Genomic DNA, 15,671 nt, shown 5'->3' on the forward strand with positions numbered 1-15,671 from the left:
GGCAAACTAGCACAGGTTGGTTTGTGTTTTGCGCTGTAGTATCTATGCTCTTAACCTAATGTAACGTAACCGAACGTAACTTAATTCAATCCAACCAAATATAACAGATTGGAGTACGTTTTGATACTTTTTTTATTTTCAAGTTGGTCCTGCGATACAGCAGTAATTTTCTAAATTTAGGTTAGGTTAGTTTGGATATTTTTTTTAGATTAAGAGCTCTGGCTTACTGCTAGAGGTGATAACTTGATTTTATATTTTTGCTGCGTAATAGAGTGAAAAAGTGACCCGCAACTTTTTATTATGGCAAAAATACTTAATAAAGCGAGGCGGTTTACAGGCTGCACACCTATAATACAACCAAAAGAACGCTATATTAAAGCAGAAATCTGTACCCCAGGCGAAACGCGTCAGCGCGTTGAGTGGTAGGCCCGGTTTGAATCTCGCCGCCACCACATACCTTTTATTACAATATTTTTTTTTAGAACTTTTACTTCAATAATTTTTATTTAAATCTCATTTTCAAGAGGGAGTGGGACACTTGTACTTTTAAAAAAGTTAGAAAATTACTTTTCGCCACATTTCTCCTTCCTTCAATTTACACGCTAGAGCGCGCAAAGGGTAGTTCGTGTTCTCTGGCGTGATTTTAAAGTTAATAATTACGAAAATATGTTTAATAAATAGTGCTTTTCCCAATGGAGGACGTGCCGACTACAAGGACTTTTTTTACAGGGAATTAGTGGAGCTGTAAATCTGGTAAATTAAACCATGACTATTCTTTCGTTTATAGTCGCCGATTTTGGCCATGCTCACCAATAAAATCTGAAATTGAAATTTAAAATTCATTTTCAAATAGTTGATGGGAAAACGACAGCCTGAAAAGTCCGTATTTCAACGAGCAAATTTTGAATGCATAGAATAGTGTTGTTCCTAGTGGTCCCGATTGTGAAAAATGTGCTTTCAGGGGGAAAATGTACTGACTGTTACAACCTTTTCACATTAGGTCCATAGACGTGTTAATTGAATTATTCTTAACGGACATTATTAGCTGCTTACTTGTTATTTTTAGGTCGCTTTCAAGCATTTGTAAGTGATTCCCAGATAATTTCCCTCTATAGGGCACTTAAATCGTACTGAGAATTGTAGAAATGTACTTCGTATGTACCGAGTGCAACATTACTGGTGGGAATCCACCATGATTTTCATTGCATTGCTACGCACCTTTTCTGCTGTTGACGAACTGCTGGGAAAGGCTACTTTCCAGCGGCGCGCCTTTCCGGCTGTTTGCCGACCGCATGGAAGGATCTCTTTCAGATGTCGAGTTCCCGATTCTCGTGCAGGCGGCATCTGACATCTTGCCTCCGTCAAAGAGTGGTCCTTAGCTGACTGAAAATCAACCCATCAGGAAGGCAAAATTTTCACCACCTTTTACAGTAGCTTTGCGTAAGTCTGCCTCCATACTAAGATTTCTCGACTAAGGCACAATTGCTAGTTCTGAAAGTATATAATACTTGCATGTCCCATTCAATTTCTTCTTTACTCAGTGGTAGAGCGTTCACCTCCGGTGCTTGGGGTCCCTGGGTCGATGCCAGCTTGCGCCGTGTGGACTTTGTGGTGGACGAACACCGTGCTCGTGGGTCTTCTCGGGGTTCTCCCGTTTCCTCCCACTTTCTTCATTCCACCATTTCGTTCATTTCTCATAATCACCGTCTCCTTTAGCCTAACCGGCATAACCGTGAGACGTAAAACTTAAAAATTTCATTCCATTTTTTTTCAATTTCTTCTTTTTTTGCTGAGAGTGCTGCAGAAAAGCAAAAAGGAAATTTTATACTGGGACACACAAAAAAAGCAAGTATTATACTTCAAGAACTTGCAAGCATGCTCCTTGTCGAGAAATCGTAGGATGGGGGAAGACTTAGGCAAGACTAATGTAAAAGGTGATGAAAATTTTGCCTTCCTGAAGGGTTGATTTCAAGTTGGCAAAAGGCCACTTTTCGGCGGTGGGAAGAGGTCGGATGCCGCCTGTGAAAGAATCAGGGGGTGCTGACATCGAAAAGAGGTCTTTGGAGCAGTCGGCAAATAGCCGGAAAGGCGCATAAAATGCGCCGATGCCGCCGTCGAATAGTTGTCTTGCCGAACGGTCGGCAAACAGCCGAAAAGGCGCAGTAAATGCGCCGGCGCTGCCATCAAAAAGAGGCCGGCATAAGGGATCGGCAGAGGGCCGGAAAAAGGGCTTTCCGATTGTTTTTCTGACTCTGTCGGCAACTGTCGGCAAAGAGTCGGAAAGGAACATTGTTTTACGATTTTAGACCGCTTGCCGCCTCAGCAAAAGGTCGGCAACTTTGAACAAGTAGATCGTCGTGCTGCTGCGAACTAGTGCCGGCTGCCTACCGGCGGCCTGCCACCGTCGACTGCGGCAATCTCTCTTGCTGACAGCGACTTCCTGATGGGGAAATACCAATTAGTTGATCATACCTTCGGAGTTTAATAATTTCTGTTATTATTCACTTTAATTATTGTTCTATTGTAATTTTGCTACGCAGAAACCGGTGAAGAGAATGAATTCGATCTGGTGTTCACACATAACCCACGCTCATACGAACTTTCAGGAAACTAAATGTATGAGAACTAAGTTTATGAGTTTAACCTTATATTGACAACACCAATCATATGTTTGCATACCGTCATTGCTTTGATAAGTTTAATTCTTACACGACACACGAAGCTTAGTTGTATTATCTATAGTATATGAGTAAAAGCGGCATTGAACAAGCACACAATAATCCAGAAGGACTGATTCCAAAATTTTGTGGTTGCAGAATATCATTAAGTTGTTTCGGAGATCATTTTTGACTCACTTTCGACAGCACAAAAAAAAAGTAGAAAATGGTACAGAAAGTGACAAAAATATTGCAAATAATGCCATCTAAAATCAATGGTGGTTGAACACAGTTGAGAATTCTTCCTATTTTAGAGGTCATTTTTCATTCATTTCCAATAAGGAACAATGCGGTAAAAAGAGTGATCTTGAAATTTCAATGTAGAGGAACAACGTTGACTTTCTGCCCATTTCGGAGATCAGTTTCGTCCCACTCTCCGTGTCTCACAAAACCCGAAACTAGGCGTACAAAATATCACAAAATGAGCAGAAAATGATGAGAAGGGAAGTATCTTGGAATTGCTTGACGACTGAACGGCTTTTCGATCATTTTGAAGGTCGTTTTTCATACACTTCCGCTAGTGTACATATCGACGAAAGACGTACAAAGCAGCATAAAATGAACACTAAACAATGCAAAATTAATTATCTGAAAATTTGATGTTAGCGGAGAAACTTAATTCTGTTCCGCCAATTTTGGGTCTTTTTCGACTTACTTCCGGAAGTTTACAAACAGCTACATGTCACTGTGTAGCAGTTCTTTGGCAAATAGTGATCAAGGCAACTCCTCACTTTGATTTTGCTCCTCCTCATCACGACCGGTTTCAAAGGTTAGTGTCTTTTTGAAGAATGCCTTGCAGAAATACTTTTAGTACCGAGAAGAGACAGTAAACTTCAAATTTTAGAAAATAACATTTCCAAAGATTATTATTCAGTCATTAGTGTTGTCATGGCAGAGTTTCATGAAGTTTCCAAGAAGTATGTGCAGTTGCATCGATTTTGTTTTTATATAATTGTTACATTATCAAAAAGAAAATATATTTTGCTTAAGTGATAAGCGCAATAAAATAAAATAAAGTTAAAGGAGTATCATGAACTTTTGATACCTCAAGAATGTGAAGATAAGAGAATGACACATTTCATCACTGATAATCTCAATGCAAACAAATGATAAAGGAAAAAATATTGTGTAGAAAGTGTCAAGGAATTGGAGATGAGCTAGTACACTAGCTTCAACCTTATTCAGTGTGTGATAAACAGTACGTTGCGGACACTAAACAGATACTGAAAATTTCACCTGCATTTACATCAGCCCAGACTCACATAAATAGTCGAACAAACAAATATATTTGAACCAAACCATGATGGAGTACTTGAAAAAAAAAAAATATAAACATGGCACACTTTTTCTTATAGTACATTTTAAGTTTGACTTTTCTCAATCATGCAAATTTTAACTTCATAAGTATAATGAATGCATTCACAACTTAAACATTATAGTTTTTCTGTTTACCAGCATGATATTTGCTGCGAATTATGAAATGTTTATGCTTCTTGTAGCTTTTTCTTTGTGCTGTAATTTTTACTGTGCTGCTCTGTGCTGTGATATGAACATAATTATACTCAACCATTCGACTATTGAGGTGAGAACAATTCAAAATTAAATGCTAACACGGGTAACAACCATTTATTCTTTATATCATTACTTGAGGTGAAGAATAAGAAAAATCATGTATTAATAACAAGAAAGAAGAAAGAAAAATAAATTTCACAAAATAGATTTTGTTTAAGGATTCATATTGCTTTTGTCTATCAACAGGATACAAAATTATGCATTGGTAGCTTGCACGACACAATCCTAGTAATATTTGAAAATGTATATCATAATACAGTAATTAATGCAGAGCTTAATTTGGATAGATTACATTCGATAAACAACGAAAAACTGAATGATGTTTTGAGCTGTCGAAAGATCTGCCATTTATCAAACATAAGTTAGAGGGGACATTGATCACAATTTCTTTTCAGTAACTACCACCGGCACGCAAACATCAGTTTCAACATCAAAAATAGATCTTACATGGTCAATGGTACGATTTTTTTAAAAAATCAAATTATGACTTATTCTTTAACAGTTTCAGACATACTAGCCGTGTGGCTTCGTGGAGCGCTTTTGATTCACTATTACTGAAAAGAAACTTCCAGAAACTATTTGGGCATCTGCAACTATTCTTCCTTTTCCAACCACCCATCAAGCATTTATATATACAACTATGGTAAATTTTCAGGACGTATTGGCACAGGAAAGTTAAGAGTATGTGGCTCTGTGCAGTGAAGAAGGAGTCCCATTTAGCCAAAGAATTACAGTTGCAGTTTCTTGATAAGTCTGAAAATATATTTCTTGAACTGGGTTCATTTCATACAATTAAAACCGCAGTAAGCTGTTTTAGGCTATATCTAAAAGATAGTGGAATCTTTGAAACATTGGTGGAAACTGAAGTATTTGGTCCTTAAGTAATCGAAAGTGCATTGCAAGGTAATCATTACTGTAGAGGAGTTCGTGGCACGAACATAATAGCAGAAGCTGTACAATAAATCCAGTTTCAACAGTTTTTCATGAAATCTGAAAATGAGAAGTACTAGCCACTTTTTGGTCAATTCAAAATTCTGAAAACTTAGTGCAAGGACAAGGATCGTATTAATGCGAAGAATAAAACTGAAGATGTGGGAGGTCTTCCACCTCATTTCCATGTTGACTTTCTTACCATTGTCAAACTTAGTGAAGAGAAGTCCAAACTTTTTCGTTATTAGAACGTTTTTCTAAACAAGTTTGTTCCTAATATTGAGATACAACGTTAGAGCTGATGGATAGGGGAGCGGGAATATACGTTTATCTGCATTCGGCAGAGCCTTGTCTTTCGTAAAGTCCATTATGTACGACTCAGTATACTATGAAGATTATTTGAAACTTCGTGATATAGCAGAGTCTTTAAAAAGAGGCGAATTTGTGGTAATAATAGTGTAGGTATGTATAAGAGCTTGGAGATGTGCTACAACAAACCAGCTAAAGGGCATGGTGGTATTATAGAAATGACCCGGACGAAAGAGGCATAATCAAGCAGACTGTACCATCGAATGAAAAATTTAGACTTTACAATGCTTCCACCAACATCATCTACATATTAAGATTACATATTTACAAGCTAACCGGTGGTACAGTCTGTTAGTAGATCTACGTAATCTTAGTGAATATTGATAACTAGAACTTGAAACAGGGTGGTTTTCTCAAATTATTGAAGAACAACTTTCTCCTGGCTTCTAAATTACTACTTGTCAGACTTGTGGACAGCAAATACTTGTATATGTAGGAAGAATGCAATAGTCTGTTCCACATTGTGTGCTTGAGAACTTTTCAAAGTGCCACAATGATTGGAATTAGCCTCTATTATATTATACCTAAGTATATAGAGATTAATCCTCACCATTAACCATTTACTGCTTTTACTGTTCAATAATAATAATCACTCCTACGTTTAAGATTGTGTAAGCTATCAAAACATATTTTATCTTATCGTTAGTAATGTTACAAGGAATACAGTGTTTAACTAATAAATCTTCTTAATAACCTTTAAAACTATTTTTTATTTTAAAACTGTTTGCATATTAAGCAAAAATATGTAGCGATCAATTTTGATCCTTTGAAAGTTTTAGCTGAAAGCAACAGTTTCGGAGATATGGGTTGCTTTTTTTTTCTTTTTACCAATGCTAAACATTGACTAAAGGCCATGTTGGCGGCCATATTGCGGAAAAATTCCTTACACCAGAAACACGTACCCAAGCTAAAAACTATCCTTAGACAAGTAGGAAACAAGTTCAGAAAAGAAATTCTCTATACACCACTGTGCAACAGTCGTCAGTAGTATGTCTCCTAGACTATTATAGGTAGTTCGCTTTCGTTTGCTTCAATTTGACACACACTTGTACGCAAAGAGACAGCAACCAATGACTAAGTAAACTAAAATATAGTATGTTCATTAGGGTGGTTCAAAAATGAGGGAAAATATTTTTTTTTCCAAATTTTACTTGCGGCACCCCTAACATTTATTACTTACCTGAAAATAGAAACACTGGTAAAATTTTATTTTTTTTACAACAATTTTCAACTGCGCAACCAATTGAAATTTTGAGTGCTATTGGTTGCTGAAAGGGACGTTAACCTCAAAATCAACTCAACTCAACATAGTACACAATTATACATAGAAACATATCATTGCTTATTATGTTTACATTATTAAAACTTTGTAAAGTTTGCACAGCATTTGAAAAGTTTAGGAGAGACCGGAGCACATTTGCCAACTTTTTTTTAATTGCATGTGTGGTATTTTATGTGTGGTATTTATCTATTTAGAGGTAAATATTATATCATTATATTCCTTATGCCTTTATGAAGGAAGTGGAACAGGTTTTTTTTTTTTTTTTTTTTTTTTTTGACAAAATGAACATTGGTTTTCACTACCAATGGTTAAGTGTAATCATATGACGTTGGAAAATTTATCCCGTATGCGGGGCAAGTTGGCCAACCTACTACTAAAACTATACAGGGACAAGTGTTCCAACTACTTCACATGCTAAAACTCAGGTAAGAAATCGTTGCTATTACTGAAAATGTACACTCATGTCCAAAATTATTGTCGCATGTCTATAAATATGTTGTTGTAGGAATATAATTTGATAACGAATTCGCCCGATATTTCTTATAATGTTAGTATTTGTATAATGGTCAAAGACATGTATGTGGTAAATTTCATGTCAAAAGAGCAGTAAATAAGAACAATAAAACGAAAATAAAACTTTCTTGTCCATTTAGCAACATTTTGTTTTATTCATTCTAATTTTCGTATTTATAATACTTTTCCTATGAAATTTACACAAATATAACTTTCCCGATTATACACATAGTATCAGTATTAAAAGTACTCTCCAAAATCATTATCAACTCATGATGAGGAACTGCATAATTTATACCGTTCACCAAACATTGTTAGGGTCATCAAATCTTGGAGGCTCAGGTGGGCAGGACATGTGGCGAGAATGGAAGAAAGTAGGAACGCTTTCAAAGTTTTAACTGGAAGTCCAATCGGAAAGCGACCATTACGAAGACCTAGGCGCAGATGGAAGGACAATATTAAGATGGATCTCGCAGAAATAAGAATACAAAATAGAAACTGGATTCAATTGACTAAGGACAGAAGTCAGGAGAGCTTTGTGAACATGGCATTGAACCTCCGGGTTCCATAGGTCATAGAGTGAGTTAGATAATTTTAGGCAAAATTTATGTACTTTATATGTATTTCGTGCCGCTAGCTAGTTCCAATTGTTTAAAAATATGTCCCTGCCAAATATCAGCAACTTTCGTGAAAAGAAAATTGTTTAAGTTTCCTTAATGCTTAAGAAACATTGGGATTGAAATAGGTTAACGATTGGAAATTAATTCAAAATTAAAACCCAATACTTTCACTTAAATGGCATAATTAACATTTAATACTAATTCCTAATGTTTTTTCTTCAGTTCGCGACTTGTATTATACGAAGAAAAAGATTTGATTTAAACAAAAAAAAAATCGATTTAAATAAAAAAAAATCAACAAAAATGATTTTTTTTTAAAAAAATAATGATTTTTTTTCCACCCTGCTCGAGGCAAAGTCTCAATTAAGTGTAATGTCATTACAGTGATCGAAAAATGACAAAAAGTTTAAAAAATCGAAACGTTTTCTTACGCGTTCCAAAGAAATTTACTGACTTTTTAACAGAACAATCCCAACATAAGAATGGGTCACTCGGAATTTTACAGTATTCGACTAAAGTGGGTCAGTCCGCAACCTGCGAGGGAAGTGTGTGTGTGTTTGTGTGTGAGTGAGTGTGTGTGTGTGTGTGTGTGTGTGTGTGTGTGTGTGTATTGTGCAAATTTTAAGTTAGCTGCTACTGCGTTGCTACAAATCAAAGGTGCAGCCTGTATTGAAGCTGTCATGAGTGACCTATTTCCTTTAGTAGGATGATCCGTAGAAAATGACAACTGTCTTCTTCAAGAATGTGGTGAATGTCCTGGAGTGGAAGGAACAAGTGTGGAGTCTTTAATTATTGATCCTGATGAAAATGAAAGTGTTACGTATGCCATATGGGAAAAAAATAATATCGTTAAAAAGCTGTGCCACTTTCTGTTTTCGTATCGTACTTTGCTGGTTTAACTGTAAGAATTGTAATTCATGACTACATCAAAAAAAAAAAAAAAAAATCAAAGAGAATTAATTGCTACCGAAAAGCACCGAATAAAATTTCAAGATACATTTTACTTCATGTGGACTTCGCTGAAAACTGCACTGTTATTCTGCAAAGTGAAATTCAGAGCTATCACCAGAATATGAAACAACTAACGGTTTTGTTGTAATAAACGACGATAACACGATTCGGCTCATGTACTCATAGCCATAGACAAGATTCTAAAAATACTCGAAGAAAAGCGAAAATATATTTTATAGAAAAGGGTTTGAATACGAGAAAATAAGTGTTTACAATTTCCCAAACCGTGTCAGTGATTCCTGATGAAGCTGCATCCCATTTTAAAAATCGCTTTCAGATGTTCGAGATGCAGACAGGTCCGATAAACAGTGGTTTTGCAGTGAAACAGGCCACGCAAGGGTCTCAGCGACGGTATTGAGGGGAGGTGCAAAGAATGTGGCAACGCGGCATAACCTTAGGCAAAAAGAGATACATAGTATTAAAACCACAGAAGAAGAAAAAATGAAATGAAATCTTTAAGTTTTACGTCCCAGGATTATGCCGGTTAGGCTAAAGGAGACGGTGATTATGAGAAATGAATGAAATTGCGGAATGCAGAAAGTAGAAGGAAACGGGATAACCCCGAGAAAACCCATGAGTACGGTGTTTATCCACCACAAAGCCCACACGGCGCGAGCTGGGATCGAACAAGGGACCTCAAGCACCGGAGGTGAATGCTCTACCACTGAGCCACCTTTTTTTTTAAATCTTCTTTATTGAGAAACAACAAACAAAATACATGAACATATTAAGAAATTTTTTTTTGAAAAAAATATATATATATATATATAAACAATACATTTTTTTAAAAAAGTATATGGTAAAATTAAACAAAAAAAAAGACATAATGAACAAAAAAATGTATATGTACAGAGATGTCTGCACGGGGCAGGCAAGTTACATTATCATTAGTAGTTTTACCAGTAGTTATTCCTACATTATCAGGAGCTGATGTGACAAAGGTATATTACAGAGTTTTCATATTTTTTTATTTTTTTTATTTTTGTTAATATTACGTTTTCTTCGTTTTAGTTTTGCTTCATCTGTGTTTTATTTTATGCGTGGACAGAGACTCTGTAAGAACAGTTAAATAGTTAGCAAAAAGTTTCCTTTTTCGTGCAGGAGAGAGAAGGCTGGCTTGATATTTCAAATATTGGTTGTATAATTCTATATGATACGGCCTATTAGTATGCACAAGAAACATAATTGTCTGTATAGTAATCCAGATAATAGCATTATTTTTAAATGTCGGAAAATAATTAAAATCAGGCCACAAGATAAGTTTTGTTACAGTAAAGCTATGAGGTGAAAGACGACAAATTTTACTAATTAAAATACAAAAATACGTCCAGATGATTGGTACGTTGGAACAGGCATGGAACTTATGTTCTAGTGTATCGAGATTGTTGCAGTATGGACATATATTACTATTTACAATACCTATATTGTGAAGTTTTTCCAATGTTTCGTATACATTATTGACTATGAAATATCAGGTTGTACGTTGGTTGTGGGTGAGAAATGAAGTGTTGATGTTTTTCCATATAGCATTCCAATTTTTGTGTGGGTGCTTTAACACGACATTAGGTATACTAGGAACCCACAAGCGAACATAGCGCCAGTAAAGGTTGTTGACCGAACCAGTTTCAATGGGATCTTTTGCTAGCAAGGCGTATATCATATCAAGTATGACATCACGTAAATGAGGAAATTTGTAGCTCCAAGGAAACACGTGTACTGGCGCCTGAAGGTCTAAACAGTGGAAGCAGACATTGATAATAGCAGCCGTAAGCGAAGTCTCGTGTTCACAGACAAGCTTACAACTTCTGTACATAAGAAGGGCACGTGCCTGTGCTTCTATGTGCAAAAAGCCTATGCCTCCTTCACGTGAGGGGAGGTAGAGTTGATTCTTAGGCCCGTTACACAGTCACGCGGAGCTCCGCGCGCGGAGTCCCGCGTGGCAAGATTGTTCTATTGATTCTTATGGGTGCATACATAGTCACGCGGAGGCCTCCGCGCGCGGAGCAGTCTCCGCGTGGCCCTATCCGCGCTCCGCGAGGCAGATAAGGCCATTGAGCAAATGGGTGCTTACATAGTCAAGCGGAACTCCACGCGCGGAGCAGCCACTTCTCTTTAAAATTTAAAAAGAAATGTGCATGGTAGCAAAAGCAAAATGAAAACTCATCCAGATTTCTTTTCTTATTTTTGATAGTGAGTTGCTAAAAAAATATTTTATACTGTTCTATAATACTGTTTTGATATTCTTTTTAGTGTTATTTTTAATTTAGCTATAATATCTTCGTTTAATTGAAACTTCCAATTAATGTCTTTGCTTAATTGGAACTGTACATGTGGTGCCTCTACTGCACCATTATTAACAGTACGTGACTACTGTAATTTTTCGACTTTCAACAAATTTCAAATTTCAGTTTCAGTTTCAATTATCACGGAGGTTAAATTAACACCATGTTAATGGGATCCCTCTTATGAGGAACACAAAAAGCGTGACATTCGTGAACAGGCATGGAACGAGATATGTAAAAGATTTTTTTTCTTTTTTTTTTTTTGTAAAAATTAAGGTATGGACAATGAAAAAAGATACATAAATTGAGGCAAATAATTTATCTCTATTATTAAATAGTTGATTGGATGAAAAGTGATTGGATGTGAAGTTCTAACCAAATGTACGAACATTCGTTATTTTCATTTGTTAAAAAACTATCTGTTAAGTTTTTTAACACTGTTTTTTTTAAAGAGTTTCTTTTCTTTAAAGAAAAGTGCTGTATTTTAAGAGCGTGCATATGGATCCTATTTAAACTGCATTTTTATAATTTCGATGGAATTTTTTCAATTAGGTCATCGAACGACTGAATTGACTTACGGAAATTATTGAAGTACTTCTCGTCTTCTCGCAAATCTATATGCACAGACACAAAAGCTCCCTTCAGGCTTCTTTGAGAAACTAAGGGATGGATCTTGAGACATTTATTTTTCTGTGTTCTTCGTTTTCTCTTCTTACAGAAATATTAAGATGCTACTATTGTCGTTTCGAACTTTTCATGTTGACTCGCAACACTGACTGAGAAGAATCCTGTATATAATCACGTGACGCGTAGCGCGTAGCTACGGATGACTGTGTAAGCACACACGCGTAGTGCGGAGGGCGGAAGACGGGGCGCGGAGCGCGGAGCTCCGCTTGACTGTGTAACGGGCCTTAGCCACGCGTAAGATTTTGGAATGCCATAAGAAAAACAAGGCCTGACTGGTTAACTGGTTAGATATTTTAACTGGCATTGGTAAAATCTGTGCAATGTGGCTGAAAATACTAAAAACAGATGTTTTGAGAAATAAGTTTCTACTAAAAATGTTCATGTTTCGCTGTCTATGAATAATAAGAAGACTTCGGATTTTATTTGCTGTAAGATGATATGACTGTTCTACGGTTTGGTTGATATTATTGTACCACCATACACCAAGTATTTTGGTACTTTGAACCGTATCATAGTAGTTGCTTCCGCGCCCCCACTAAAACCGCAGAAGAATTCGTGAGTATAGTCCAAGTACAAACTCCGGGTATTACTCTCGTTTTGTTGCCTGGAACTGAATTCGACGACTTCCGGAAGAAAAAAAGGGAAAGTATGCGACCGGTAACTGGTATTCAACGACGTCATCTTTGGCTTTCGGAAAATGGCGAAGTTTTTATGGCAGTAACGGGTCACCGTGAACTAACTTCATGCTTCCCCCAAAATCGAACTTCTGCAATTCAAAGTGTAGATTTAAGAAATCGGCAAAAATGAACTTTTGTTACGTACATATATGTATGATAACCAGTGGTGCGTAGCAAAAATATTATGAATAAATCATAAATTACGTGAAGTTGAAGTGCTGTTTATGCTTCCACATGGACCTTCAGCATTTGTGACTATCAACAATGTGCTACGCAGGGGCGGATCCAGGACGGACTTCTGGAGGGGGGGGGGTAATACTGCTACTTAGAGCTACTTTTAAGAGCTTCAAACTCTTGAGATCGGTTTTATTTATATATAAAATAAAAAAGTTTCTTCCCTTTAGATCCACATCTGGACGAGTTGTGAGTGAACCAACATCTATTGGAGCACCTGCACGGTTACATACTTACTATTAGCGAAGAAGACACCAACCAAGCAAATGATTAGTCCATGTAAAAAAAAATAAATAAAAAATAAAGAATAAAAAATAAAAATTAAAAATTAAAAAATCAGTGAAATTTTGTTTCCGAAGACCATTTTAAGTAAGTGAAATTGAAATTTGTGCGTTTTGTAATCGTAATATCCACCTCAGATTATTTCGGTTTAAGAAAACGGAGGAGTAGGGGGAGGCTAATTTTACTATTTCAGAAAGCCTTCTTGATCAAAATAATGGAAAAACAGTCAAGAAAACCTTTTATTCTTCATTTAATGAATGTGAACCACAAACATCATCAAATTATTGCACGTTTATTGTTCCCAGTGTTGCTAACTGTGACATCAAAGTTAACGAAATTTCGCTAACTTTAAAAGGCTGCAGTTAATTCATGAAGCATTGGTCGAGAATGGTATTTGGTGTGTTTATTATTCATGTAAAGTTGAACCATCTGACAAAATTTCAGAATTTTAAAAGATGTAGTTTTTGAGAAAATGGCGCCCAAAAATAGCGATTTTTGAAAATTTTACAATTTCTCGAATTTTTTGCGACAAAACGGTTGCACACAGAAGCGATACATTTTTTTTTTTTCCGGAAAGCGGGCAACCAGGTCTTACCAACCGTGAAAACAGAATTTTAAAATTCGAAACGAAAGCGCTCGAAAAAATTCACAAACTTCGACTTTCCAGATAAATTGACGTTGATTTGTTAAATTTATGTACAAAAAGATACGCATGCGCAAACCAAACTATAATAAAATATAGTTTATTTATATCCCTATGTGCATACCACAACAAATTTATAACTCTACCTGTCTCCATAGAAGAATGGTGAGGCTCCGAAGTTGACCATTTTCCACGTCTTCTACAATTCATAAATTGTACTCCCCGTCTTTGATGGCCCATTACTTGGCGGGAAAATTTGTTAAAAACATGTCTAGTTGCTATTTAAAAGTTTCAACAATATCTGAGATGGTGATGGTACAATTTTATATATATATATATTTGCCTGAGTTGAAATGGAAGGCACCAGCATCAAAACTTTCAAACTTTGGAGAACTCTACTATAATAGCGCAAGCGAGACAGACGGTGCAATGCACATCCAAATTGTCCTGGTGTGAAATACCGTAATCATGATATGACGTATTTCGAGTAGATAGCCACAAACTTAGAGGGAATTTAAAATTTTATTTCTTTCGAAATAGTTCCTGCCACGTTCTACATCCAATCACGTAGGGGGCTTTTAGAATGTTTAAAAATCATAATACCTTTACAGCAGTACGATATCGTAAACATTCCAGAGATATGAGAAATATGCTTAGACATTGGTATAATATACAAGACAGCATAAAAACAAGCGAAGGAAATAAATTGCAGTGTCAATATAAAAGGATTCGGGCACAAGAAGAGTAGGTGTGATTTATAAGGAAATGAAAAGGAACTCTAAACGACAAAGCCCAAGGAGCGATGTGCTAAAAATAAAGAAGGGAAATAAATGAATGAATCTGATTATAAAGTGAAAACTTGGGAGAAATATTTAGAGAAAACTCTAAGGAAGTGACAAACAATTAGAGACATAGAAAAGATAATAAAAATAGAAAAAAGACGCAAGATGACACTTCTAATGGAGACCTCATCTTAATAGGTAACGAGGTTTTTATTCAGCAAAAAATGAAATGAAATCTTTGATTTTTACGTCCCACGTTTATGCCGCTGAGGCTAAAGAAGACGGTGATGATGACTAATGAATTAAATGGTGGAATGAAGAAAGTGGGGAGAAACGGGAGAACCACGAAGAAGCCCACTTTTATTCAGCAAAAGCTTTCGTTTAAAAATAATTCGTTTGTTTCAATTTTCTCGAACTACGCATGAAGATTTACACTGACACACATCATTTTCTTCTACTAAGCGACTTTTGCAGATTTGTACGATTTGTTCTGCAGATCGTTGGACATCTTTTCCGTTGAACACTAATAATAAGGTAGAATTAATAAACTAAGCAATTTCAACCAGATATATAGTCAAAAATTTATTTCACATGTGTTTAACATATGAAGGAGAATTCGGTGTAGACCGCGGGCGTCAATCCCACCGGAGATACCGGCGACGTGTCGCACTCAATATTTGTACCAAGGTTTTTATCCTCTTCATATTTCAAGTATCTTAGGTCAATTATGACCCAGAAGAGGCTCACCATGTAGCAGTTTGCTACGTTCACAATGTTAGACAAAGTGGATATGAAAAAAGCAGCACGAAAATTTGTTTGTAATTGTGAAAAAAGACAGTCAATTTTTGGCCCTTTCAAGCTGATGGTGGGGTAGACTATAAAGTAACACACTGAGTTTGCTTAGATAGCGAGCCTCAAAGCGACTTCAGTTTAGCTAGAAAAACACAGTTTTCAACTACTTTTTAAACTATACATTGTTGAGCCTCATTTACATTAGTTGTAGGCTTCTAGGCCTAAAACCTGTTTTCAAACCTTTATTGTTTCTGAGTATTCACTTCACTTCAGTTGGT

General features: G+C 36.1%; 1 protein-coding gene across 2 annotated transcripts in view; it reads left to right on the top strand.

Annotated features, from left to right (window-relative positions):
• Positions 1-15,671, top strand: part of LOC145673783 (adenylate cyclase type 2-like) — a 1,485,668-nt gene that overhangs the window by 146,799 nt on the left and 1,323,198 nt on the right. The window lies entirely within an intron of this gene.

This window comes from Thermobia domestica, chromosome 17 (assembly GCF_964235325.1).
Source record: "Thermobia domestica chromosome 17, izTheDome1.hap1.1, whole genome shotgun sequence".
Classification (NCBI taxonomy): Eukaryota; Metazoa; Arthropoda; class Insecta; order Zygentoma; family Lepismatidae; genus Thermobia; species Thermobia domestica.